The sequence below is a fragment of the Chlorocebus sabaeus genome, chromosome 26 (genome assembly GCF_047675955.1).
Source record: "Chlorocebus sabaeus isolate Y175 chromosome 26, mChlSab1.0.hap1, whole genome shotgun sequence".
Classification (NCBI taxonomy): domain Eukaryota; kingdom Metazoa; phylum Chordata; class Mammalia; order Primates; family Cercopithecidae; genus Chlorocebus; species Chlorocebus sabaeus.
The window spans coordinates 50306505-50332081 of NC_132929.1; the positions used below are offsets into that span (position 1 = coordinate 50306505).

At 45.6% G+C, this 25577-nt stretch overlaps 1 non-coding gene across 1 annotated transcript; it reads right to left on the reverse strand.

Annotated features, from left to right (window-relative positions):
- Positions 1-8206: 8206 nt before the first annotated feature.
- On the reverse strand, positions 8207-8276 carry LOC119628205 (small nucleolar RNA SNORD77). The gene has a single exon (XR_005244509.1). It is a non-coding gene; the product is annotated as a small nucleolar RNA SNORD77 (small nucleolar RNA).
- Between the last annotated feature and the right edge of the window lie 17301 nt (positions 8277-25577).

The following is a 25577-nucleotide window of genomic DNA, read 5'->3' on the forward strand; positions in this document are numbered from 1 at the left end:
TTTCGGTTCTCTCAGTGGTATCCCTTAAAAGCACAGCATGCACATTTAGCTTAACAAACTCTAAAGTTAATCAGTATCACCACCTCCCTCCCAATCAGTATAACGATCTTAGAATGTTCCAACTCCCAGCCAGGCATGGTGGCCCATGCCTATAATCCCAGCTCATTGGGAGGCTGAGATAGGAGGACCTCTTGAGGCCAGGAGGACTCCTTGAGACCAGCCTGGGCAACATAGCAAGACCTTGTCTCTACAAAAAATAAAAATATTAGCTGGGTGTGGTGGTACGCATCTGTAATGTCAGCTACTCGGGAGGCTGAGGCGAGAGGATGGCTTGAGCCCAGGACTTCAAGGCTGCAGTGAGCTACGATAGTGTCACTACACCTCAGCCTGGAATCCTGTCTCTTACTGAAAAAAAAAATTTTTTTTTGAGATGGAGTCTTGCTCTGTCGCCCAGGTTGGAGTGCAGTGGCATGATCTTGGCTCACTGCAACCTCTGCCTCCCGGGTTCAAGCGATTCTCCTGCTTCAGCCTCCCAAGTAGCTGGGAGTACAAGCATGGGCCACCACGCCCAGCTAATTTTTTTTTTTTTTTTTTTTTGGTAGAGACAAGGTTTCATCATGTTGGCCAGGCTGGTCTCCAACTCCTAACCTCAGGTGATCCACCCGCCTCAGCCTCTAAAAGTGCTGGGATTACAGGTGTGAGCCACTGCACCCGGCCAAAAAGAATGCTTTGACTCTCATCATCTCCCTCTCACCGTATTATTAATTCAACAAACATTTGTGAGTGCCTACCACATGCCAAGTTGATACAGTAATGAACAAAAGAGGAGGAGAGGGAGGGAATGGGAGAGAATCTCTGTGCTAATGGATTACATTTTGGTGGGAGAGATAAACAAGATGCGAAATTAAAATCTGTAGTGTGGGCCAGAAGTGGTGGCTCACACTTGTAATCCTAGCACTTTCGGAGGGTGAGGCGGATGGATCATTTGAGGTGAGGCGTTCAAGACCAGCCTGGTCAACATGGTGAAACCCTGTCTCTACTAAAAATACAAAAATTAGCTGGGCGTGTTGGTACGTGCTTGTAATCCCAGCTACCCACGAGGCTGTGGCAGGAGAATCACTTGAACCTGGTAGGCGGAGGTTGCAGTGAGCCAAGATCGCACCATTGCCCTCCAGCCTGGGTGACAGAGCAGAGCTCTGTCTCAAAAAAAAAAAAAAAAACTTTAGTATGTTGCACAGTGGAAAGTACTAAGGTGCAAAACACTAAAGCAGGGTAGGAGAATATGAAGTGGTGTAGCCACGAGAAGCCTCACTAGAAAGGTAAATTTTTGTTGTGTTTTGGAGATGGGGTCTCACTCTGTCACCCAGGCTGGAATGTAGTGGTGTTATCACAGCTCACGCAGCCTCAACTTCCCCACCTCAGCCTCCCAAGTAGCTGGAATTACAGGCACATGTTCCACACTGGGCTAATTTTTGTATTTTTTAGAGATGAGGATTTCCCCATGTTGCCCAGTTGCCCAGGCTAGTCTCAAACTCCTTTGGCTCAAATGATTTGCCCACCTCAGCCTCACTGGGATTACTGGCATTAAGGAAGGAGACCACTACTACTCCTGCTGCCCTCCTCCCCACATCTTGGAGGAAAGAGACAAAGCAAAAAGTTGGAAAAAAAAAAAAAACAAAAGTAAGATAAATAGCCAGACAACCTTGGCACCACCACCTGGCCCTAGGAGTTAAAACAAGTAATAATAATAACGTCAACTCCTGACCTAAACTACTTGTGTAATCTGTAAATTCCAGACACTCTATGAAAAAAAGCATTGTAGGCCGGGTGCAGTGGCTCAAGTGGGTAATCCCAGCACTTTGGTAGGCCGAGATGGGCGGATCACGAGGTCAGGAGATCGAGACTATCCTGGCTAACACGGTGAAACCCCGTCTCTACTAAAAAATACGAAAAACTAGCCAGGCGAGGTGGCGGGCGCCTGTAGTCCCAGCTACTTGGGAGGCTGAGGCAGGAGAATGGCGTGAACCCAGGAGGCGGAGCTTGCAGTGAGCCGAGATCGCCCATTGCACTTCAGCCTGGGCGACAGAGAGAGACTCCGTCTCAAAAATAAAAAAAGAAAAAAACCATTGTAAAACTTTGTTCTGTTAGCTGATGCATGTAGCCCCCAGTCACGTTCCCCATGCTTGCTTGATTTATCACAACCCTTTCACATGGACCCCTTAAAGTTGTAAACCTTTAAAAAGGCCAAGAATTTCTTTTTCAGGGAGCTCGGCTCTTAAGACGCAAGTCAGCTGATGCTCCTGGCCGAATAAACCACTTCCTTTTTTAATCCGGTGTCTGAGGAGTTTTGTCTGCGGTTCGTCCTGCTACGCATGAACCACTATGCCTAGCCTGAATTTTTTCTTTTCTTCGAGACCAAGTCTTGCTGTCGCCCAGGTTAGAGTGCAGTGGCCCGCAGTCTCAGCTCACTGCAACCTCCACCCCCCGGGTTCAGTTGACTCTCCTGCCTCAGCTGCCGGGAGAAGCTGGGATTACAGGTGCCCCCCACCACACCCAGCTAATTTTGTATTTTTAGTAGAGACGAGTTTCACCATGTTGGTCAGGCTGGCCTCAAACTCCTGACCTCAGGTGATCCACCCACCTCGGCCTCTCAAAGTGCTGGGATTACAGGCATGAGCCACTGCACCCAGCTGAATTTTGTTTGTTTGTTTGTTTAGTTTGAGATGGAGTCTCGCTCTGTTGCCCAGGATGGAGTATAATGGCACGATCTCAGCTCACTCCAACCTCTGCTTCCCGAGTTCAAGGGATTCTCGTGCCTCAGCCTCCTGAGTAGCTGGGTCTACAGGCACACGCCACCACGCCCAGCTATTTTTTTTGGTAGAGACCGGGTTTCACCCTGTTGGCCAGGCTGGTCTCGAACTCCTGCCCTCAAGTGATCCGCCTACCTTGGCCTCCCAAAGTGCTGGGATTACAGGTGTGAGCTGCTGCTCCCGGCTTATTTTTTATTTTTTATTTTTTTAGAGACAGGGTCTTACTCTGTCACCTAGGCTGGAGCGCAGTGGCGTGATCATAGCTCACTGCAACCTCAAACTCCTGAGCTCAAGGTATCCTCTGTCTCAGCCTCCCAAGTAGCTGAGACTACATAAATGTGCCACCAAGCCGGTTATTTATTTTTTTTTCTGTAGAGCCAAAAAAGGTCTCCCTATGTTCCTTAGGCTGGTCTTGAACTCTTGGCCTCAAGCAATCCTCCCACCTCAGCCTCCCAAAGTACTGGGATTACAGGCATGCTCCACCTTGCCTGGCTGAAAGGCAACTTTTGAATTAAGACATGAAGGAAATGAGAGCTAGCCATGTAGATATCTTGGGGAAGAATATTCTAGGCAAAGAGAATAGCAAGTACCAAAGCCCTAAAGCACTTTTTGACATGTTTAAAGAACAGCAAGGAGTCTTATGAGGCTACAGTGAAGGGAAGGAGAAGAGTGATAGGATTTTTTTTTTTTTTTTGAGACAGAGTCTTGCTCTGTCGCCAGGCTGGAGTGCAGTGGTGAGATCTCGGCTCACTGCAACCTTTGCCTCCCGGGTTTAAGTGGTTCTCGTGCCTTAGCCTCTTGAGTAGCTGGGACTACAGGCACATACCACCACGCCCAGCCAGTTTTTGTATTTTTGGTAGAAACAAGGTTTCACCATGTTGGCAAGGCTGGTCTCGAATTCCTGACCTCAAGTGATCTGCCCACCTCAGCCTCCCAAATTCATGGAATTACAGGTATGTGCCACTGTGCCAGCTAATTTTTGTATTTTTAGTAGAGGCGAAGTTTTGCCATGTTGGACAGGCTGGTCTGGAACTCCCGATCTCAAGTGATCCGCCCACCTTGCCTCCCAAAGTGCTGGGATTACAGGCGTGAACCACCACGCCCAGCCAGAAGAGTGATAGGATTTTGAAATCACAAACCTAATATGGAGACCAAAGTAGAATCATGTGGTCCATATTAAGGATATTGGTCTTTATTATGAGATAGAGACCCACTGAAGAGTGCTAAGGGACATGCCTTGGCATATGCCAAACCAGGACCACTCTGGTTGCTGTATTAAGAACAGAATGGGCTGGGCGCGGTGGCTCAAGCCTGTAATCCCAGCACTTTGGGAGGCCGAGACGGGCGGATCACGAGGTCAAGAGATCGAGACCATCCTGGCTAACACGGTGAAACCCTGTCTCTACTAAAAAAATACAAAAAAACTAGCCGGGCGAGGTGGCGGGTGCCTGTAATCCCAGCTACTCGGGAGGCTGAGGCAGGAGAATGGCGTGAACCCGGGAGGCGGAGCTTGCAGTGAGCTGAGATCCGGCCACTGCGCTCCAGCCTGGGCGACAGAGCAAGAATCAGTCTCCAAAAAAAAAAAAAAAAAAAAGAACAGAATGGCTGGGCATGGTGGCTCATGCCTGTAATCCCAGCACTTTGGGAGGCCGAGGTGGGTAAATTACCTGAGGACAGGAGTTTGAGACCAGCCTGACCAATATGGAGAAACCCCGTCTCTAGTAAAAATACAAAAATTAGCCGGGCATGGGTGGTGCATGCCTGTAATCCCAGCTGCTCGAGAAGCTGAGGCAGGAGAATTGCTTGAACCCAGGAGGCAGAGGTTGCGGTGAGCCAAGATTATGCCGTTGCACTCTGGCCTGGGCAACCAGAGTAAGACTCCATCTCAAAAAAAAAAAAAAAGAAAAAAGAAAAGAACAGAATGCTGGGGAGAAAGCCAGCTAGGAAGTTACACTAATCTACATGAGAGATGATGGTGACCTGCCCAGCACTGGGAAATAGGAGGGCATGGGAAGTGCTTGAATGCTGAATGTGTTTTGCAGGCAGAGCTGACAGAATTTGCTGACTGACCAGTGAGGTGTGAGAAGTGAGAGGTCAAGGAGGACACCCAGTATTTTGACTTGCGCAACTGTAAGAACAGAGTTGCCATTAACTTCTTGTTGACTAGAATTTAATCACATGGCATAGGAGGCAGAATTCTAAGAATTATCCTGTGATCTTTGCCCTGGGATAATCCCTTTCTTCCTCTTTGAGGGTAGGTAGAAATCAACATGAGCTCATGTTCTGTTATAAAGCAAAAGGATTATCCAGGTGGGTGTAATCTAATCACAAGCCCTTGAAAATCACAGTTTTTCTGGCTGCTGGGCAGAAGGGGAAGACAGTGTATTAATCAGGGTTCTCCAGAGAGGCAGAACCAACACGAAGGATGGATATGTAGGTAGGTAGGTAGGTAGGTAGGTAGGTAGGTAGGTAGGTAGATAGATAGATAGATAGATAGTTTTTGCCTCTGAAAACACCTTCACAGAGACACTAAAAAAATGCTTTAGTAGGTTTCTAGGTTTTCCTTAATCCAGTCAAGTTGACACCTAAAATTAACCATCAGAGAGAGATTCCAAGCAAGAGAAAGACACTGCACCAAGGCTGCCTTGAAGATGTAGGGGACTGGCCAGGTGCAGTGGCTCACGCCTGTAATCTCAACACTTTGGAAGGTCAAGGAGGGCAGACCACTTGAGGTCAGGAGTTCGAGACCATCCTGGCCAACATGGTGAAACCCCATCTCTACTAAAAATACAAAAATTAACCAGGTGTGGTGGTGCGCACCTGTAATCCCAGCTACTTGGGAGGCTGAGACAGGATAATTGCTTGAACCCAGGAGGCAGAGGTTACAGTGAGCCAAAATAGCATTACTGCACTCCAGCCTTGGTGGCAGAGTGAGACTCTGTCTCAAAAAAAAAAAAAAAAAAAAAGAAAATGAAAGATGTAGGGACCACATGAAGTGTCCCAGCAGCCTCTGGGAACAGAGAGCAGCCCCTGCTGCTCACAGCCCGTTAGGAATCAGGACCTCAGATCTACAGCCACAAGGAACTGGTTTCTGCCGAACTGAATGAGTCTAAAAGTAGATTTTTCCCCAGAGCCTCCGGACAAGAGCCCAGTCCATGGACACCCTGCTATCAGCCTTTTGGGACCCTGAGCAGAGAACCCAACCAAGCCCAGACTTCTGACGTATAGAACTCTGAGATAATAAGTGGGTGTTGTTTTAAGCTGCTACGTCTGTGTCATTTGTCACACTGCAATAGAAAACAAACACATATAGCCACACCTAACTGAGAGAGGTTGGTAAATGGTGTCTCAAGCTGGATATTCATGTGCATTGTTAAACTTGGAGGAGGAGCTCTATAATGAAAGAAAGAGAAGCATGAATACTGGGGAGATGATAAGACATTCTTCCACACACTGTAAGCCTGCCCTGTCCAATACAGCACACACTAACCACATGTGCATATGTGTTTTTTTCCCTTTTTTTTTTTTTTTTTTTTTTTTTGAGATGGAGTCTCGCTCTGTCACCCAGGCTGGAGTGCAATGGTGTGATCTTGGCTCACTGCAACCTCCACCTCCCAGGTTCAAGTGATTCTTCCACCTCAGCCTCTGGAGTAGCTGGGATTACAGGCACCCGCCATCATGCCTGGATAATTTTTGTATTTTTGTACAGACAGGGTCTCGCTCTGTTACTTAGGCTGGAGTGCAGTGGTGCAATCTTGAGTCACTGCAACCCCAACCTCCTGGGCTCAAGTGATCCTCCCACTTCAGCTTCCTCAGTAGCTAGGACTATAGGTACACACCACCACACCGGGCTAATTTTTGTAGAGACAGCCTCTTGCTATTTTTTTTAGACTTGCCTCGAACTCCTGGGCTCAAGCAATCCACCCGCCTCAGCCTCCCAAAGTGCTGGGATTGCAGGCATGAGCCACCGCGCCTGGTCTAAAAACACTCTTTTCATTCAGCACTACAGGTTTTAAAAGGCAGTGTTCCCATAAGACATAATGGCAAAGAAAGACATAATGGCAAAGAAATGACAAAATGGCAAAGAACTCCAGTCACATTCAGCAAACCTGTTTTTCCAGCTACATTAATGCACTCAGTTGATGCAGGTAAGTGTATGGGAGAGGTTCATGGAGAGATAGGAGGGTCCTGGAAACAAAGGAAGACTGTGGCATTAGATGACTGCAATCACGGAGACTCAGATGGTGCTTGTACTACCACGGTTTGTCTTTTGAGTATGGGCATGTCATAGTCTGGACCAGAATATAAATTCTAGTAGCAAAGTGGGTAGGGTGGTTACTGCATAAGAAGGTATCACAACCTGTCATTTGGGGAGGGTGAGGGAAGGACTGGCTGTCACAGCTCATCCTCACCAAGGACGTATGTGTAGTGCCCTCTGGTGGCCTGCAGTGGCACGCAAGCCAGGCAGATCAGAATCCCCCATCTCTCACCCCCCAAGCCCCCACCCTCCTCCCAGCCACCCCCATCTCAGGCAAGACAAAGCCAGAGTCCTAACTGGTCTCCCTACTTCCACTCCTGTCCACTAGAATGATTTGTTAAGATCATCAGATCATGTCACTCCTCTGCTCAAAATTCAAGGTAATTTCCCTTCTCTCTGAGTTATTTAGCCACAGTACTCAGTGGTCTCCATGGCTGTACTCAGTATGGCACCTCCCAGCTACCTTTCTGTCTCCACCTCCTGCCCCTCTCCCGGCTACTCACCGTGCTGTAGCCATGCTGGGCTGCCTGCTCTTCCTTTGCCAGCATAACACACCAAGCACACTCCCACCTCTGTGTTTGCTGTCTCTCCCATCTGGGAATGCACAGGGGACTCCTTCATGTCCTTCATATCTGTGTCAAATATCACCACATCATCTTTTGCACTAAATAAAAAAACAACCCTCCTCCCAGCACACTATATCGCCTTTAGCTGGATTCATTTTTTGCCATAGTATTTAATACTATCTAACATATTACATCTTTATTTACATATATATGTGCGTGTGTATTTATATTTATTACCTGTCTCCCCCTACTTTTTGCTTTTTCAAAAAAGTAGAAACTTTGTTTTGTTCCTAGTTGAATCCCCAGGATCTAGAATAGTGCCTAGCCTGTAGTAGTGCTCAAATATATATGTTGGGGAAATAAATGAATCAAGATCTGAATAATGAGCAGGCATTGTATGACCTTCATTGTTTCTTTCTTGAATATCAAGACACTATCGCAAAAAGGACAACTCTACAAATTTGTATAAAATTCATAAAATTCCTATTATATCCCAGCAGCTGGGGCAAAGAAAAAAAAGAAAAAAATTCCAATGTAATCCCAACAGTTGTTTTTTTTTTCCCAACCACCCCAGATACATCAGACAGATGGTATACATCTCTTCATGATTCAATTTGCTGAACAACGCAACTGTCATAGTATCCAACAGGTTTCTTTTTAATTGGATTAAATTATCTGACAATTTATTTGGAAAGAATAAAGTACTTAGAAATAGCCAAAAAATGTAGGAAGAAGTACACTAAGGGTGCACTTGGCTTACTAGATCTCAGAAGACACTATAAGGATACCACAATAGCATCAATATAATATTGGCCTGGGCATAGACAAATAAACCAGTGGAATAGAAAAGAGAATCCAGGAATAGATATCTGTTTTTAAGAACATAAAATGTGAACAGTGCAATTTTAATTCAGTGGGAAATGGATGGATTATATAATAAATGATTATGATATTATCTATCAGGAAAATAATTGGACCTCCATTTTATATCATACAAAAATAAGTTCCAAGTATATTAAATACTAAAACATAGCAGGTACTTTTACTTATTCATTTATTTACATTTATACTTATATTTATATTTTTGAAACAGGGTCTTACTCGGTCACCTGGCCTGGAGTACAGTGGCACAATCATGCTTCACCACAGCCTCAACCTCCCTGGCTCAAGCGATCTTCCTACCTCAGCCTCCCAAGTAGCTGGGACAGGTCTGTGCCACCACACCCGGCTAATTTTTTGTATTTTCTATAGAGACAGGGTTTTGCCATGTTGTCCCAGGCTATTCTCGAACTCCTGGGCTCAAGTGATCCACCCACCTCAGTCTTCCAAAGTGCTGGGACTACAGGTGTGACCCACCATGCGTGTCCAGCAGGTCCTTTTAGAACTCCAACTAAGTTCAGAATATAGTTAATTTGGTCCTCATGCCTATATGAAGACATGTGACTGATTTCATCAGGGTCACAAGTTATAGTGCATATTCCTAATCTTTTGGTTGTAAAAAGTCCCATTTCACAACTGGGCTCAGAGTATGAAAGCCCAATGGAATGCAGAGGGAGTCTGTGGTGTGGAGAGGGGGATTGGTGATGGTAAGAATGGGGTGCTGGACCCCAAGCATGAGGAAAGTTTCCATAGGAAAGTAGGGGTAGTGACTGTAGCTGCCCACCTGAGAATGTCAGAGTCCAAGCTAGGTAAGGAAATGGTTCACGGAGGGGCAGGACAAGAGATTGATCAAACAGGTAAATATTTTGAGAATAATGGGAGCAAAGTTTCTATTTAAAATGAAAGAATATAGTAATGAGGAAACTAGAATAAACCCTGTGGCATTAGACTGGAATTGAAGGTATTGGGGGTGGATTCGTGGTTTTGTTTTTTTCTTTTCTTTTCTTTTCTTTCTTTTTTATTTTTTGAGATAGAGTCTGGCTCTCTCGCCCAGGCTGGAGTACAGCAGCACAAGCTCAGCTCACTGCAATCTCCGCCTTCTGAGATCAAGCAATTCTACCTCAGCCTTCTGAGTAGCTGGGAATACAGGCACATGCCACCACACCCGGCTAATTTTTGTATTTTTAGAAGAGACGGGGTTTCACCATGTTGGCCAGGCTGGTCTCGAACTCCTGACCTCAAGTGATGTGCCCGCCTTGGCCTCCCAAAGTGCTGGGATTACAGGCATGAGCCACCGCACCCAGCCCATGGTTTTCATTTGATCTAAATATCTTCACCATGTTGAATCTAGACAAGAGGATACATCAGACAAACCCAGATCAAGGGATATTCTATAAAATAACTGGCCTATTATCTTCAAAAGTGGTCGTGAAAGTAAAGGAAAGACTGAGGAACTGTTCCGGACTAAAAAAGACTAAAAGGGATAAAAACCAAAAGCAATGTTTTGATCCTGGGTTGGATTCTTTTGCAAGGACATTATTGGGACAATTGGTGAAACTTGAGTGGAGTACATGGATGCGACTGTAGTAAAACATCATTGTCAATGTCCTAGTTTGGATGGTTGTATTATACTTATGTAAGGAAATGTTGCTGTTTGTAGGAAATACGTACAGTAAAGTATTCTCATGGGCAACAGGGCTTGTTTTTGGCAACATACTCTTAAACGGCTCAAGGTAAAAAAAAAAACAAAAACAAAAAAACACTCCATAAACCCTTGGTTAGTGGTGGTGGCTGAGACCCAGTGGGCAGGAAAGGCAAAACCTATACCTGGAATATGTACCTATTCCCATGAAAACGAACCTCTAGCCTTTCCAGGAGGGAAGGGGTTCATGTGGTCAAATTTCCACCAACTGGCCAGTTGGTTTCCTCAAGAAATGGTACCATATCCAGAGCTCTGAGTTGGTCTTTATTAGTGGAAAGCTGGACATTTGGCTGAGGCAGTAACTAGATCAGTCTTGGTGAGTGGGAATCCACTTTTTTGTTTTGTTTTGTTTTGTTTAAAAATGGAGTCTCGCTCTGTCACCCAGGCTGGAGTGCAATGGCACAATCTCAGCTCACTGCAACCTCCGCCTTCTGGGTTCAAGAGATTCTCCTGCCTCAGCCTCTGGAGTAGCTGGGATTACAGGCACCCGCCACCACGCCTGGCTAATTTTTGTATTTTTAGTGGAGACAAGGTTTCGCCATGTTGGTCAAGTTGGCCTCGAACTCCTGACCTCAGGTGATCTGCCTACCTTGGCCTCCCAAAGTGCTGGGATTACAGGTGTGAGCCACCATGGCCTTGGGGGTCCACATTGTTGATCCATGGGTAGCCTCATCTCTGCCACTGTGGCTGCTTCATTCATGTGCTATTAGTGCTGGAGTGGCAGGGAACAGAGGCTGGCTAAGGTCAATTGGCTGGGTCATTTTTGTCTTTTTGGTATGTAAAGCCTTCTTAGCAGATGTCCTCTGGTGGCATTAACATGTGACACAAAGATCTTTAAACTTCAGGCCTGCTCCCATATGTCCATTCACGTGGCTCTACCCCAGATCTCTTTGTCTCCAATCTGCCAATATTTTTCCTTCCAGGCTCCTGACCAGTCAGTCAGGATATTTGCTACTGCCCATTAATCTATATATGTATATTCTAGTTTAAAGTCACTTTTCTTTCAATACAAAGTGGATCACCAGGTGCACCTCTCAAAGTTCTGCTCCGGGGAGAATTCCCCTTCATCATTGTCTTTCAAGACTATCTCAGAGTAATGCTGTCCATTGCCCACTTGTTTCCTGCACCTGTATACTAAGCTGACCTACTGTAGAAAAGCACAGGCTTCTTTCTCCTGCTTCAGCTCCTTCATATAAGATTCCTCATAAAGTCAAAGGCATGAATTGAGGGAGAGTAATTGTTCTACAGTGGTAGGGACCATAGAAGTCTGGGCTACCTGCTCATGCAGCTTTCCCAGGTCCTCTGGTCCTACTTGTGACTGATATTAGACATATCGCATCAATTTTTTTTTTTTTTTTTTTTTTTTTTTGAGACAGAATCTCGCTCTGTCTTCCCAGGCTGGAGTGCAGTGGCACCCTCTTGGCTCACTGCAACCTTCACCTGATCCTCCCCCCTCAGTCTCCCAAGTTGCTGGGATTACAAGCGTGCACCATGACACCCAGCTAATTTTTGTATTTTTAGTAGAGAAAGGGTTTCACCATGTTGGCCAGTCTGGTCTCAAACTCCTGAACTCAAGTGATCCGCCCACCTCAGCCTCCCAAAGTGCTGGGATTACAGGCGTGAGCCACCACGCCTGGCCCATATCACATCACTATTATGATGGAGTGTTGCTGCGCACTGCTGACCTTATGAATTGGCTGTTCTGAGAGAACTCAAACCATAATGGGAAATTTCAGCTGTGTAGTCATTTGGTCATGGTCCACCATTTTGTTTCTACTAAGGCCCAGTAGCATACCAGAGTTGTTTTTTTGTGGTGTTTTGTGTTTGAGACAGAGTCTTGCTCTATCACACAGCCTACAGTGCACTGACGCGATCTCGGCTCACTGCAACCTCCTCCTCCCGGGTTCAAGCGATTCTCCTGTCTCAGCCTCCTGAGTAGCTTGGAGCACAGGTGCACACCACCATGCCCTGCTAATTTTTGTATTTTTAATAGAGACGGGGTTTTGCCATGTTGGCCAGGCTGGTCACGAACTGCTGACCTCAAGTGATCCACCCACCTCAGCCTCCCAAAGTGCTGGGATTACAGGCGTGAGCCACCGTGCCCGGCCCAGAGTTATTTTTCAACAGGGTGTTTAAATCTTCACTGCAGATGGCAGGGTCTTGCTCCAGAGCCCCAAGGCCACTTTCAAAGCTTGACACAAATTATACACAACATCTTCTCCCACTTCTGATAATCTGCAGCACCATAGGGTATGCTGAATTGTATTGTCCCAGGAGTAGGACCGTTTACACTGTAGCCTTTATCTACTGGAAAGCTCTGTCATGCTCTGGACCTGCTTTAGGCCTTGCTCAAAGCTGCCAGCCTTTCATGACACCTGGTATATAGACTAGAGCAGTGTCTTTAGGTGTAAAATATGCTGACTCTAGAATCTGAAGAGATCCACCAGGTATTGTGCTTCCTTTTTTGTGGGAGAAGGTTTAAGATGCAATAATTTGTCTTTTACTTTGAAGAGGATATCCCAACATGTCCCTGACAACTGGACTCCTAAAAATTTTAGGGATGTTGGGGCTTGGCACGGTGGCTCATGCCTATAATCTCAGCACTTTGGGAGGCCGAGGTGAGCAGATTGCCTGAGGTCAGGAGTTTGAGACCAGCCTGGCCAACACAGCAAAACCCTACTAAAAATATTAAAATTAGCTGGGCATGGTGACAGGTGCCTATAATGCCAGCTACTCGGGAGGCTGAGGCAGGAGCTGGGAGGCGGAGCTTGCAGTGAGTGAGATCGTGCCACTGCACTCCAGCCTGGGTGACAGAGCGAGGCTCCATCTCAAAAAAATAAAAAATAAAAATTTTATGGATGTAGAAGGTCCCTGAATCTTTACAGAGTGCCCTCTGAAGTGCCTGTGTCTTACCAAGGCCTTCAGTGTATTATCCATCTCTTGTTCATCTGGCTCATTAACATATTGTCATCAATGCAATGAATCAGCATGAAACTCTAAAAGTATGTCCAGATAGTTCAGAGGTGTACAATCTTTTGGCTTCCCTGGGCCACACTGGAAGAAGAATTGTCTTGGGCCACACATAAAATACACTAACATGAACAATAGCTGATGAGCCAAAAAATAAATCACAAAAAAGGCTAGGCACGCACAGTGGCTCATGCCTGTAATCCCAGCACTTTGGGAGGCCGAAGTGAGCAGATCACTTGAGGTCAGGTGTTTGAGACTGACCTGGCCAACATTGCAAAACCCCCTCTCTACTAAAAATACAGAAATTAGCGGGGTGTGGTGACCGGCGCCTGTAATCCCAGCTACTTGGGAGGCTGAAGCAGGAGAATCGCTTGAAGCCGGGAGGCAGAAGTTACAGTGAGCTGAGATTGCACTACTGCACTCCAGCCTGGGTGACAGAGCAAGACTCTGTCTCAAAAAAATAATAATAATGTTTTAAGAAAGTTTCAAAGCTCTCCTGGACCACATGCAGCCTGTAAGTGGTGGGTTGGACAAGGTTGAGATGGTCCAAATCTCTTCAGACTGTATTTTACATAGAGTGGGAGACATAGCCCTGGGAGGAAAACCTCACATGTATATTGTTGCGCATTCCATGTAAATGCAAACTTTTTTCTGACTCTTTTTCTTTTTCTGATTAGGATAGAAAAGAACACATTTGCTAAATCAGTGGTTGTGTAATATGTTCCTGAGGCCAAAGTAATCTGCTCTAGCAAAGACACTACATCTTACATAATGGCTATAATTGGGGCTATAGTACTTGGTTGAACTCATGGTAGTCTACAGTCACCTTCCAGGATCAATTTGGTTTCTGTAGGGTCAAGAATAATTAATTAAACAGGTATATGATAGAAACCAACATCCCTGTATCCTTTATAGCCTAAGGATGGAACTAATTTCTGCTGTACCTACTCTCAACACTTTCCTTTTTTGACCCCCAGGAGTAAACCTATCCTGGTTATAAACCCAGAGACTGGGAAATGACCACTGAGTGGCTCCAAGGACCCAATGGATGCACTGTAAGCCAGGCCCAAGACAGGATTTCACTTACAACCTGGCCCCATGTGCTTCCCGCACTCTAACAAGGAGAGGTTATGATGGTGCTTCAGGCCTCCAGCATCATTGTCAACACAGACCCTACATCCAACAGACCTTGATATGTCTAGGCATTTTTCTTTCCCAGGTGCACAGTTACCCAAATAAATTGCCATTGGTCTCTTTGAGAAAGAACTGACGGGATCGTTATCACATGTTCTTTTTATAGTATTGAGGGTCCTTCCTCCTAGGGACCTAGCCACCTCTTTAATCATGGGATTCCAAGTCTGAAGCTGGCTCTAGTCTAGACACTGGGAAAGGGATTATGAATTTTTCTTGGGCTATGGCCTTTAGTCTTCTAGTCATCTTTCCGTAGTTTCTTCTGCTAGTACAAGCTGAGTAGTACCCTTAACAACTGCCCATCTAATTTGCCCCGGGGACATTTTGCTCTATTAGTCATCTCCATAACTCTTCGTTGGCCAGGTCCTCCTGGCTGCCACTCAAACCTCACCAGCCATGATGATAATTGCCATTGACTAACTTTCGGAAGTTAAGCACTGCCATCTGGCCTTTTGTTTGTTTGTTTCAGTGTCCAATTATCCTCATTGCTATCAGTAAGTCAAGTTTTGTACTAGTCTTTTCTATTATCAGTCGTAGCCTACAGAAGAGAGTACTTATCTTTTTAGAGATTCTGGTGAACCTCTCACCAGCAAATCATTTCTTTCTTTTCTTTCTTTTTTTTTTTTTTTTCTGGTCAGAGTCTTGCTCTGTCACCCAGGCTGGAGTGCAGTGGCATGATCTTGGTTCAAGCAATTCTCGAACCTCAGCCTCCCGAGTAGCTGGTATTACAGGCACCTGCCACCACACCCAGCTAATGTGTGTATATATATATATTTTGTTTGTTTGTTTGTTTGTTTGTTTGTTTTGAGACAGAGTCTGGCTCTGTCGCCCAGGCTGTAGTGCAATGGCAAAATTTTGACTCACTGCAACCTCCACCTCCCAGGTTCAAGTGATTCTCCTGCCTCAACCTCAAGTGATCCACCCACCTCGGCCTTCCAAAGTGCTAGGATTACAGGTATAAGCCACCATGCTGGGCAGAAAATTCTTTATGGTCTTGACAAATAATGTGTTGCTATGGTTTGCATGTGGCCCCTAAAAATCTGTGTGTTAGAAACTTAACTATTCTGCCCTCCTAAATGGATTAATGTCAGCTCTGCCCTCATGAATGAATATATGGAGTAATGAGAGTTCCGTCCTCTAGAATGGAGTAATGTCATTATCATGGGAGTAGGTTCGTTATCAAGGAAATGGCTTTGTAATAAAAACAAGCTTTGTTTTTTTGCTATAAAAGCAAGCTCTATCTATCATGGGAATGGCTTTGTTATAAAAGCAAGCAAGGGTAACCAGAATCTTTCTGGTTGCCCTCTCACCATGTGATGTTCTCTGCCATGTTATGACACAGCAAGAAGGATCTCACCAGATCCTGACATCAGGCTCTTGGGCTTCCCAGCCTCCAGAACCATGAGCTAAGTAAACTTCTTATAAACTACCCAGTCTGTGGTATGCAGTGATAGCAACAGAAAACGGATGAAAACGTGTTCTCTGGGCCTTCTCATGGGGCATAATTAGCTAGCAGATCCTCTGGTTACCTACAGTCTATCCATTCTGGCACACCCATTTCCCTGAGTGTTTTAAATCTACCATCATTATCTGCCATAGCAGTTCCAGCATTTAAGCTTTCTTTGGCATGTGTAATCACTTTTTCCATGCTTCTAGGATCCATCCTGGTGGTAAGATTGTACCATCTCCTATTGTCCTTGCCAGGATTTTAAATCTTGTATTTTGAAAGAGAGATTCCCACTGGGCACAGTGGCTCACACCTGAAATCCCAGCACTTTGGGAGGCCGAGACAGGCAGATAACAAGGTCAGGAGTTCAAGACCACCCTGGCCAACATGTTGCACCATTGCACTCCAGCCTGATAGGGTGAGACTCCATCTTAAAAGAAAAGAAAAGAAAGGGAAGGGGAAAAGAGGGATTTCCAAGTCAATAAACTCTTCCCTATCCAATTTTATATTCCTTCTCCTTCATCAAGCACTCTCAAAATCCAGTTCCACATGTATCTCCCTGGCTCCTCACAATACATGCTGGCTAGGTCTTGCTATTTCTGTGGCATATAGTCCCTTTCCACCCCATCATACCCAGCACCTCTCCAGCTGGGTTATGCTGCAGCTAACCTAGTATAGGCTAGGAGGGGATGTGGGGGCAGATTCTGCGGGGGAGCTGTTGCTTTGTGGAGAAAGGCACTGCATAAGAGAGTGGTAACTCTTCATAGGGAGGAGTGGGACAATTCTGTAGGCTCAGAAGATTCAGAGGAATTTGTGGAGTCAAAATCTTCAGGAGAGGCCGAGGCGAGTGGATCACTTATGGTCAGGAGTTCGAGACCAACCTGGCCAACATGGCAAAACCCCATCTCTACTAAAAATACAAAAAAAAAAAACTAGCCGGGCATGGTGGCGCATGCCTGCAGTCCCAGCTACTTGGGAGGCTGAGGCAGGAGAGTTGCTTGAATCCTGGAGGCAGACACTGCAGTGAGTCAACATTGCGCCACTGTACTCCAGCCTGGGAGACAGAGCGAGACTCCGTCTCAAAAAGAAAAATCTTTAGGAGCATCCACTCTGATATTGCCATTCCATGTGTCAGGGTCCCAAGCTTTTCCAACCAGGACTTTGACTTTAGCATAAGAGATGTGCCTTATTGGCCGGGCGCAGTGGCTCATGCCTGTAATCCCAGCACTTTGGAGGCCAAGACGGGCGGATCATGAGGTCAGGAGATCGAGACCATCCTGGCTAACCCGGTGAAACCCCGTCTCTACCAAAAAATACAAAAAACTAGCCGGGCGAGGTGGTGGGCACCTGTAGTCCCAGCTACTCGGGAGGCTGAGGCGTAAACCCGGGAGGCAGAGCTTGTGGTGAGCTGAGATCCGGCCACTGCACTCCAGCCTGGGTGACAGAGCAAGACTCCGTCTCAAAAAAAAAAAAAAAAAAAAAAAAAGAGATGTGCCTTATTTGAACATTTAACTGTCTCTGAAGTCAGTTGCTCAGATTATTATTGTTTATTTATTTTTTAGACGGAGTCTCACACTGTCCCCCAGGCCAGAGTGCAGTGGCACGATCTCCACTCACTGCAACCTCCGCCTCCCTCCCAGGTTCAAGTGATTCTCCTGCCTCAGCCTCCCGAGTAGTTGGGATTACAGGCGCCCGTCACCATGCCCGGCTAATTTTTTGTATTTTTAGTAGAGACGGGGTTTCACTATGTTAACCAGGCTGGCCTTGAACTCCTGACCTGGTGATCTGCCTGCCTCAGCCTCCCAAAGTGCTGGGATTACAGGTGTGGGCCACCACGCCTGGTCAGTTGCTTAGATTATTAAGTCTTAGGCTTAGGCCTTGCTTTTCTCCACCCTTTCACTGCAAGAGATGTTGACTTATTTATATATACCAAAGAGGCCTTTTCCTTTTCATAACCTGGATTTATTTATTTATTTATTTATTTATTTATTTATTTATTTGAGATAGTCTTGCTCTGTTGCCCAGACTGAAGTGCAGCAGCACAATCTTGGCTCACCGTAACCTTTTCCTCCCAGGTTCAAGCAATTCTCCTGCCTCAGCCTCCCAAGTAGCTGGGACTACAGGCATGTGCCACTATGCCTGACTAATTTTTGTATGTTTAGTAGAGATGGGGTTTCACCATGTTAGCCAGGCTGGTCTCAAACTCCTGACCTCAGGTGATCTGCCCCCCTTGGCCTCCCAAAGTGCTGGGATTACAGGCATGGGCCATTGCACCTGGCCCTATAACCTGGATTTTAATAGCCTGTTACTGGCCCTAAGTTGTTTATTATCCTGTAGCACATCCATGGAGCTTGGCAATAGCCACCAATTCCATCATCCTCATAGCTACTACTCCCTCCATAATATCAAGTACCTGGCACATTGTGTCCTTAGAGTATCCAGTTCTACTGGTACATTCTCCCAATTTGCTGCCATTTGCCTGTGCTCTGCCCACCTCCACTAATGGGATCCTCATCGCCAGATGGGTGGTGATCCAGTTTCAAACCCCATCGTACCATCTCCTTTCTCATCTACTTTGGCAGCAGCAGTGGAAGACCAGATTCTCAAGAAGGAGATGGTGAGATAGTTGGGGATGCAAAATGTTTATTAAGGATCCATACCTGTGAAAGGAAGGAAGAGAAAGCAGGACTGGGCAGAGGGAAAGTCAACCTGTGCTGCAGGCTCGACCAAGCTCAGCCAATCAGCAGGTCACTCTAGAAAAGCCCTGATGTCTGGACCTTTATACCTCTGCCTTGCTCAGTCACCAGATGTGGGCTACCCCAGGAAGGGCATGACCTCAGGTGAGGCAGCCCTGCAGCTGGGGCAGGCTCTGAAGGAACTGAAAGCTGGTATTGTCTGCTGCCCTCTCTCTGCAGCTAGGCAGCAGGTCCTTCCTTGAAGGTAATCTGGGCAACACGTCACCATGTGTCTCTTAATGACATACAGACATGAAGGAACATAAATCCTAGTATACATCTTGGTGAACTCACCCAGCTCAAAAAGTAGAAATTATCTGTATCACAGAACCCCCATTTATTCCTCTTCTCAATCTCTCTCCCCAAGGTAACCACTATCCTTCTTCTATCACCATAGACTCATTTACCTGCTTTTTAAATTTTTAACTGTGGTCAAATACACATAACATAAAACTTACCATGTGAGCCAGTTTTAAGTGTGCAGTGCAGCAGTGTTAAGCACATTCACATTGTCGTGCAACTCATCTCCAAAACTCTTCATCCTGCAAAACTTAAACTCTGTACCCATTAAACAAATCCCCATTATCTTTCTCCCGAGCCTTTACTAACTACCACCCTACTTTCTTTTTCTTTTCTTTTCTTTCTCTTTTTTTTTTTTTTTTTGAGACAGAGTCTCATTCTGTCGCCCAGGCTGGAGTGCAGTGGCAGGATCTCGGCTCACTGGGACCTCCACCTCCTGGGTTCAAGTGATTCTCCTGCCTCAGCCTCCCGAGTAGCTGGGACTACAGGTGTGTGCCACCATGCCCAGCTAATTTTTGTATTTTTAGTACAGATGGGGTTTCACTTTGTTGGCCAGGCTGGTCTTGAACTCCTGACCTCGTGATCAGCCCGCCTTAGCTTCCCAAAGTGCTGGGATTACAGGCATGAGCCACCATGCCTGACCTACCATTCTACTTTCTGTGTCGGTAAATCTGACTTCTCAAAGTACTTCATATAAGTGGAATCATACAGTATGCATCTTTCTGTGACTGGCTTATTTTACATAGCCTAATATCCTTAAGTTTCAGCCATGGTATAGCATGTGACAGGATTTCCTTCCTTTTCAAGGCCGAATAATATTCCACTGCATCTTGCCGGGCACAGTGGCTCACGCCCGAAATCCCAGCACTTTGGGAGCTTGATGTGGGTGAATCGCTTGAGGTTAGGAGTTTGAGACCAGCCTGGCCAACATGGTGAAACCCCATCTCTACTAGAAATACAAAATTATCCAGGTGTGGTGGCACATGCCTGTAATCCCAGCTATTTAGGAAGGTGAGGCAGGAGAATGGTTTAAACCCAGGAGATGGAGGTTGCAGTGAGCCGAGATGGCGCCATTGCACTCCAGCCTGGGAAACAAGAGCAAAACTATGTCTCTAAAATAATAATAATAATAAACAAATTCCACTGCATCTATATGCCATATTTTGTTTATCCATACATTCATCAATGGACACTTGGGTCGCTTCCACCTTTTGCTTAGTGTAAATAATACTGCTGTGAACACGAGTAGATTCTTTACCTGCTTTTGAGCTTTTCATATAAACAAAATGAATTCTACCATGTGTATTATTTTATGTTTGGTTTCTTTCCCTCAACATTATGTTTGTGAAATTCATCCATCTTATTACATGTAGCAATAGTTTACTTTTCTCATTGATATATAGTAGTCCATTGTATAATCACATCCCAATCTGTTTATTCCATCCACCAGCGATGGACATTTAGGTTGCTTCCATGTTGAATCTGTTATGAATAGTGCTGCTATAAACATTCTTGTTGGTGTCTTTTATTATATGCATTTATGCATTTCTGGATGTAAACACCTAAGAGTTAAATTGCTGGGTCATAGATTATGTTTGTTTAATTTTACTAGATACTGCCACATAGTTTTCCAAGATGACTATACCAATTTACCCCTCCAGAACACTGAGTGTGCATTCCGGTTGTTTGGTATCCTCAATAACACTTGATATCATCAGTTATTTTCATTTTAGTCATTCTCATTAGTGTAAAGTGGCATTTCATTGTGGTTTTAATTTGTATTTCCCTAATGACTAATGAGGTTGAAAGACTTTTTATGTTTATCAGTCAATTGGATGTGAAGTGCTTGTTCATGTTTTCTGTGAAGCGCTTGTTCATGTTTCTTGCCCTTAATTTAGTTGTCTGTTTTTTCCTTATTGATTTGTAGTATTGTGGTGTATGCATGTATTTTTCCAAGGGTGATTCTCCAGATGGCATGGGTTTGTTCCAGAACCCCAGTGACCCTGCTGGGGCTTGCCACAAATTATACACCGTGTCTTCTCCAATCTCCCACATAAATGTGTGGGTGTGTAGGTGTATGTATGTTTTTTGTTTTTGTTTTTAAGATAGAATCTCACTCAGTTGCTTAGGCTAGAGTGTGGTGGTGCAATCATAGCTCACGGCAACCTTGACCTCCCGGGCTCAAGTGATCCTCCCACATCAGCCTCATGAGTAGCTGGAACTACAGGTGCCTGCCACCACACCCAGGTACTTTTTAAAAAAATTTTTGGGCTGGGCGCAGTGGCTCATGCCTGTAATACCAGGACTTTGGGAAGCCAAGGTGGACATATCATCTGAGGTCAGGAGTTCAAGACCAGCCCGGCCAACTTGGTGAAACCCCATCTCTACTAAAAATACAAAATTTAGCCAGGCATGGTGGCGGGCGCTTGTAGTCCCAGCTACTTGGGAGGCTGAGGCAGGAGAATTGCTTGAACCTGGGAGGCGAAGGTTGCAGTGAGCTGAGATTGCGCCATTGCACTCCAGCCTGGGTGACAGAGCAAGACTCTGTCTCAAAACAAAACAAAACAAAACAACAACAAAAAGTTGTTTTTGGAGAAATGAGGGTCTCCCTATGTTGCCTAGGCTGGTCTTCAACTCCTGGGCTCAAGTGATCCTTCTGCCTCAGCCTCCCAAAGTGCTGGGATTATAGGCATGAGCCACCAGCCTGCATGTATTTTTGACAAGGGCTCGTTGTTGAACATGTGGATTGCATATATAGTCTCCCTTTCTATGGTTTGCCTTTTTTCTCTCTTAATGGTATCTTTTGATTAGTTCTTCATTTTAATAAATTCAAATTACCAATCTTTCTCTTTATGACTAGTGTTTTTTGTGTTCTGCTCACTAATTATTTTTAAAATACACATAAGAATAAACATATACCAGTCGGGCATGGTGGCTCATGCCTGTAATCCCAGCACTTTGGGAGGCCGGGGCGGGTGGATCATGAGCACAGGAGATCGAGACCATCCTGGCTAATGCAGTGAAAACCCATCTCTACTAAAAACACAAAAAAATTAGCCAGGCGTGGTGGTGGGCGCCTGTTTTGTCCCAGCTACTCGGGAGTCTGAGGCAGGAGAATGGCGTGAACCCAGGAGGCAGGGCTTGCAGTGAGCCGAGATTGCACCACAGCACTCCAGCCTGGGCAACAGAGCGAGACTCTGTCTCAAAAAAAAAAAAATAAAATAAAATGAACATATACCTATCGACATAAAAATATTCTTCTGTGAACCACCTACGATTATATTGTGTAACACTACTGGCCTCTTGGATGAAGCCCACCTGCCTACTGTGAAACACCCTGATCATGCCCCTGCCAAGCCCTCCAGTCCCATTCCACTGCTCCCTGCTCTTCATCCTTCCACTAACAAAGCAGCTCTCACACAGCACGGCATTGCTAACCACCCTGCCTTTGCACCAGCAGTGTGGAAATAACAGTGTGTCGGACACTGTGGCCCACACTCCTTCTCCCCTTTCCCACCAGAGCCCTGACTTAGGTGTCCACTCTCCCCCACATAGCCCTGTGCTTCAGGGCAAGATGCCCCCACCTTAGCCACAGGAAGGGCGTCCTGATGGCCTAATCCAATCGTGGTTCCACAATCCTCCTGCCAGGGACATGGGACCCAGTTCTAGCTAATGAGATGCAAGAGGCTCCTGGGAAAGTTATCCTTGTTCCTGCCAAAGAGAACAGGAAGAGGTAGATCATTATTCATGTTGGATGTTGTCAGGCTGGACGACAAATCCCACACACTGAGGACAGCACTGAGACTTGCCTGATAGAAGCTGGGCCTTTGGTGACATGGAGTGCCAGTGATCATACTCTGCCTAAAGAACAACCTTCTGGCTGGGCATGGGGCTCACATTGTAATCCTAGCACTTTGAGAGGCAGGGCAGGAGGATCGCTTGAGCCCAGGAGGTGGAGGCTGCAGTGAGCCATGTTCGTGCCACTGCACTACAGCCTGGGCAACAGAGCAAGACCCTGTCTCGAAATAATAAAATAATAATTTTTTAAAATACAAAAATTAGTCGAGTATGGTGGTGCATAGTTCCCAACTACTTGGGAGGCTGAGGCAGTAGAACCACTTGAACCCAGGAGATGGAGGTTGCAGTGAGCCGAGATTGGGCCACTGCACTCCAGCCTGGGTGACAAAGCAAGACTCCATTTCAAAAATAATAATAATTTAAAGGCTAGGAGCAGTGGCTCATGCCTGTAATCGCAGCACTTTGGGAGGCTGAGGTGGGCGGATCACTTAAGGTCAGGAGTTTGAGACCAGCCTGGCCAACATGGTGAAACCTTGTCTCCACTAAAAATACAAAAATTGGCTGGGCATGGTGGTGTGCACCTGTAATCCCAGATACTCAGGAGGCTGAGGCATGTGAATCGCTTGAACCCAGGAGGCAGAGGTTGCAGTGAGCTGAGATCGTACCACTGTACTCCAGCCTGGGCGACAAAAGCAAGACTCCATCTCAAAAAAGGATAAATAAAAATAAATAAATAAAAATGTCATCTGAGGCTTGGCATGGCATGGTGGTTCACACCTGTGTGATCTCAGCACTTTGGAAGGCCAAGGTAGGTGGCCGTCTGAAATAATAATAATAATAATTTTTAAAAACCAACCTTCTGCTGGTCTACATTTCCTATGATTGAAGTCAGTTCGAATCATGGTTTCTGTCCCTTTGAACTGAAAGCACCTCACTAGTAGGACCTTAGCTGACCTTGGATGAATTACTGAATGTGAATGTATTTGGTGGGTTATGACGTTTAGGGCCAGCTTCATGGGTGTGCAACCTGTGCTGTCACACTAGGCCCACACTTAGTAGGGCCCCACACTTAATGTTCTGCTTTCATGGTTTTGAAATTCTTAATTTTTCTTTTTCTTTTTTTTTTTGAGATGGAGTTTTGCTCTGTCGCCCAGGCTGGGGTGCAATGGCGCGATCTCGGCTCACTGCAACCTCTGCCTCCTGGGTTCAAGTGATTCTCCTGCCTCAGTCTCCTGAGTAGCTGGGATTATAGGTATGCACCACCACACCCAGCTAATTTGGTATTTTTTAGTAGAGATGGGGTTTCTCCATATTGGTCAGACTGGTCTTGAACTCCCGACCTCAGGTGATCCACCCACCTCAGCCTCCCAAAGTGCTGAGATTACAATTGTGAGCCACTGCGCCTGGCCTGGGCCTTGCATTTTCATTTTGCGCTGGGCCCTCCTAATTATGTAATTGGTCCTGGTGATGTGACATTTCTTATCTCCTTGTTTTTCTTCTTCTGCCCTCTCAATCTTTGAATCTGCACAGCTTCATCCACAAGCCTCTAATTCACATGCTTCATCTGCCAACTCACCAGCTTAACTGAAAAATGAGGAGGTTGAACCATCATCTGATCTCTATGGATATCTTTTAGAACTGTAAAGAATTCACCACTGGGCATGGTGGCTCACACCTGTAATCCCAGCATTTCGGGAGGCTGAGATGGGCGGATTGCTTGAGCTCAGGAGTTCGAGACCGCCTGAACAACATGGCGAGACCCCATCTCTACAAAAAATACAAAACTTAGCCAGGTGTGGTGGTGTGCACCTATAGTTCCATGTGGTGGTGTGTGCCTATACTTGAGAGGCTGAGATGGGAGGATGGCTTGAGACTGGGAGGCAGAGGTTCAGGGAGCCGAGATCGAGCCACTGCACTCCAGCCTTGTTGAAAGAGCAAGAGCCTGTCTAAAAAAAAAGAGAGACTTAAACTTTATTGCAGATGAGCAGTCTGTTAAAAAAGAAAAAAAAAAGGAAAAAAGAGGAAAAAGAATTCAACTTTCTCCCCAGCCATTTTGGTAAGCAATGACTTTTCAGTATTAAGAAGGCAAAATTCAAGTGCCCTGGGCTGGCATTCAATATCTTCTTCCATATATTGTTCTTGTTACTTTCTGACACCAGCCCCCATTACTCTCCAATGGGAATTACCCACTTTAACCAAAATGATGACGATGATAATAACAATAATAGTGAAAACAATGCATTCAAATAATGGTTTACAGACTGTATTAATACATATTTACATTTGGTCCTCACAATAATTCTGTGAGATATTATGTGAAAAATAATTACTCTGGACCTTCATTCTATTACAGATAGAATTTACTAACAAGCACTATATCTCATGCAAAAGTTCACAAATTTAGCAAGTGTAGTTAATTACTAGTCATTTATGACAACTTTTTTTTTTTTTCTGGAGACAGGATCTTGCTCTGTTGCCCAGGCTGGAATATGGTGGCAAGAGTGATCCTCCTGGGCTCAAGTGGTCCTCCCGCCTCAGCCTCTCAAGTAGCTGGGACTACAGACGTGTGCCACCATGGGTGGCTACTTTTTAAATTTTTGTAGAGACAGGGTCTTCCTATGTTGCCCAGGCTGGTCTCAAACTCCTGGGCTTAAGCATTACTCCCACCTTGGCCTCCCAAAGTACCGGGATTACAGGTGTGAGCCACTGAACCTAGGCTTATTACAACTTTTTATTTGAAATAATTTCAGACTTACAAAATGGTTTCAGGAAAGATCAAAGACATCCCATGCACTTTTTTTTTTTTTTTTGAGGCAGAGTCTCACTCTGTAACCCAGGCTGAAGTGCAGCGGTGCCATCTCGCCTCATTGCAACCTCCGTCTCCCTGGTTCAAGCAATTCTTGTGCCTCAGCCTCCTGAGT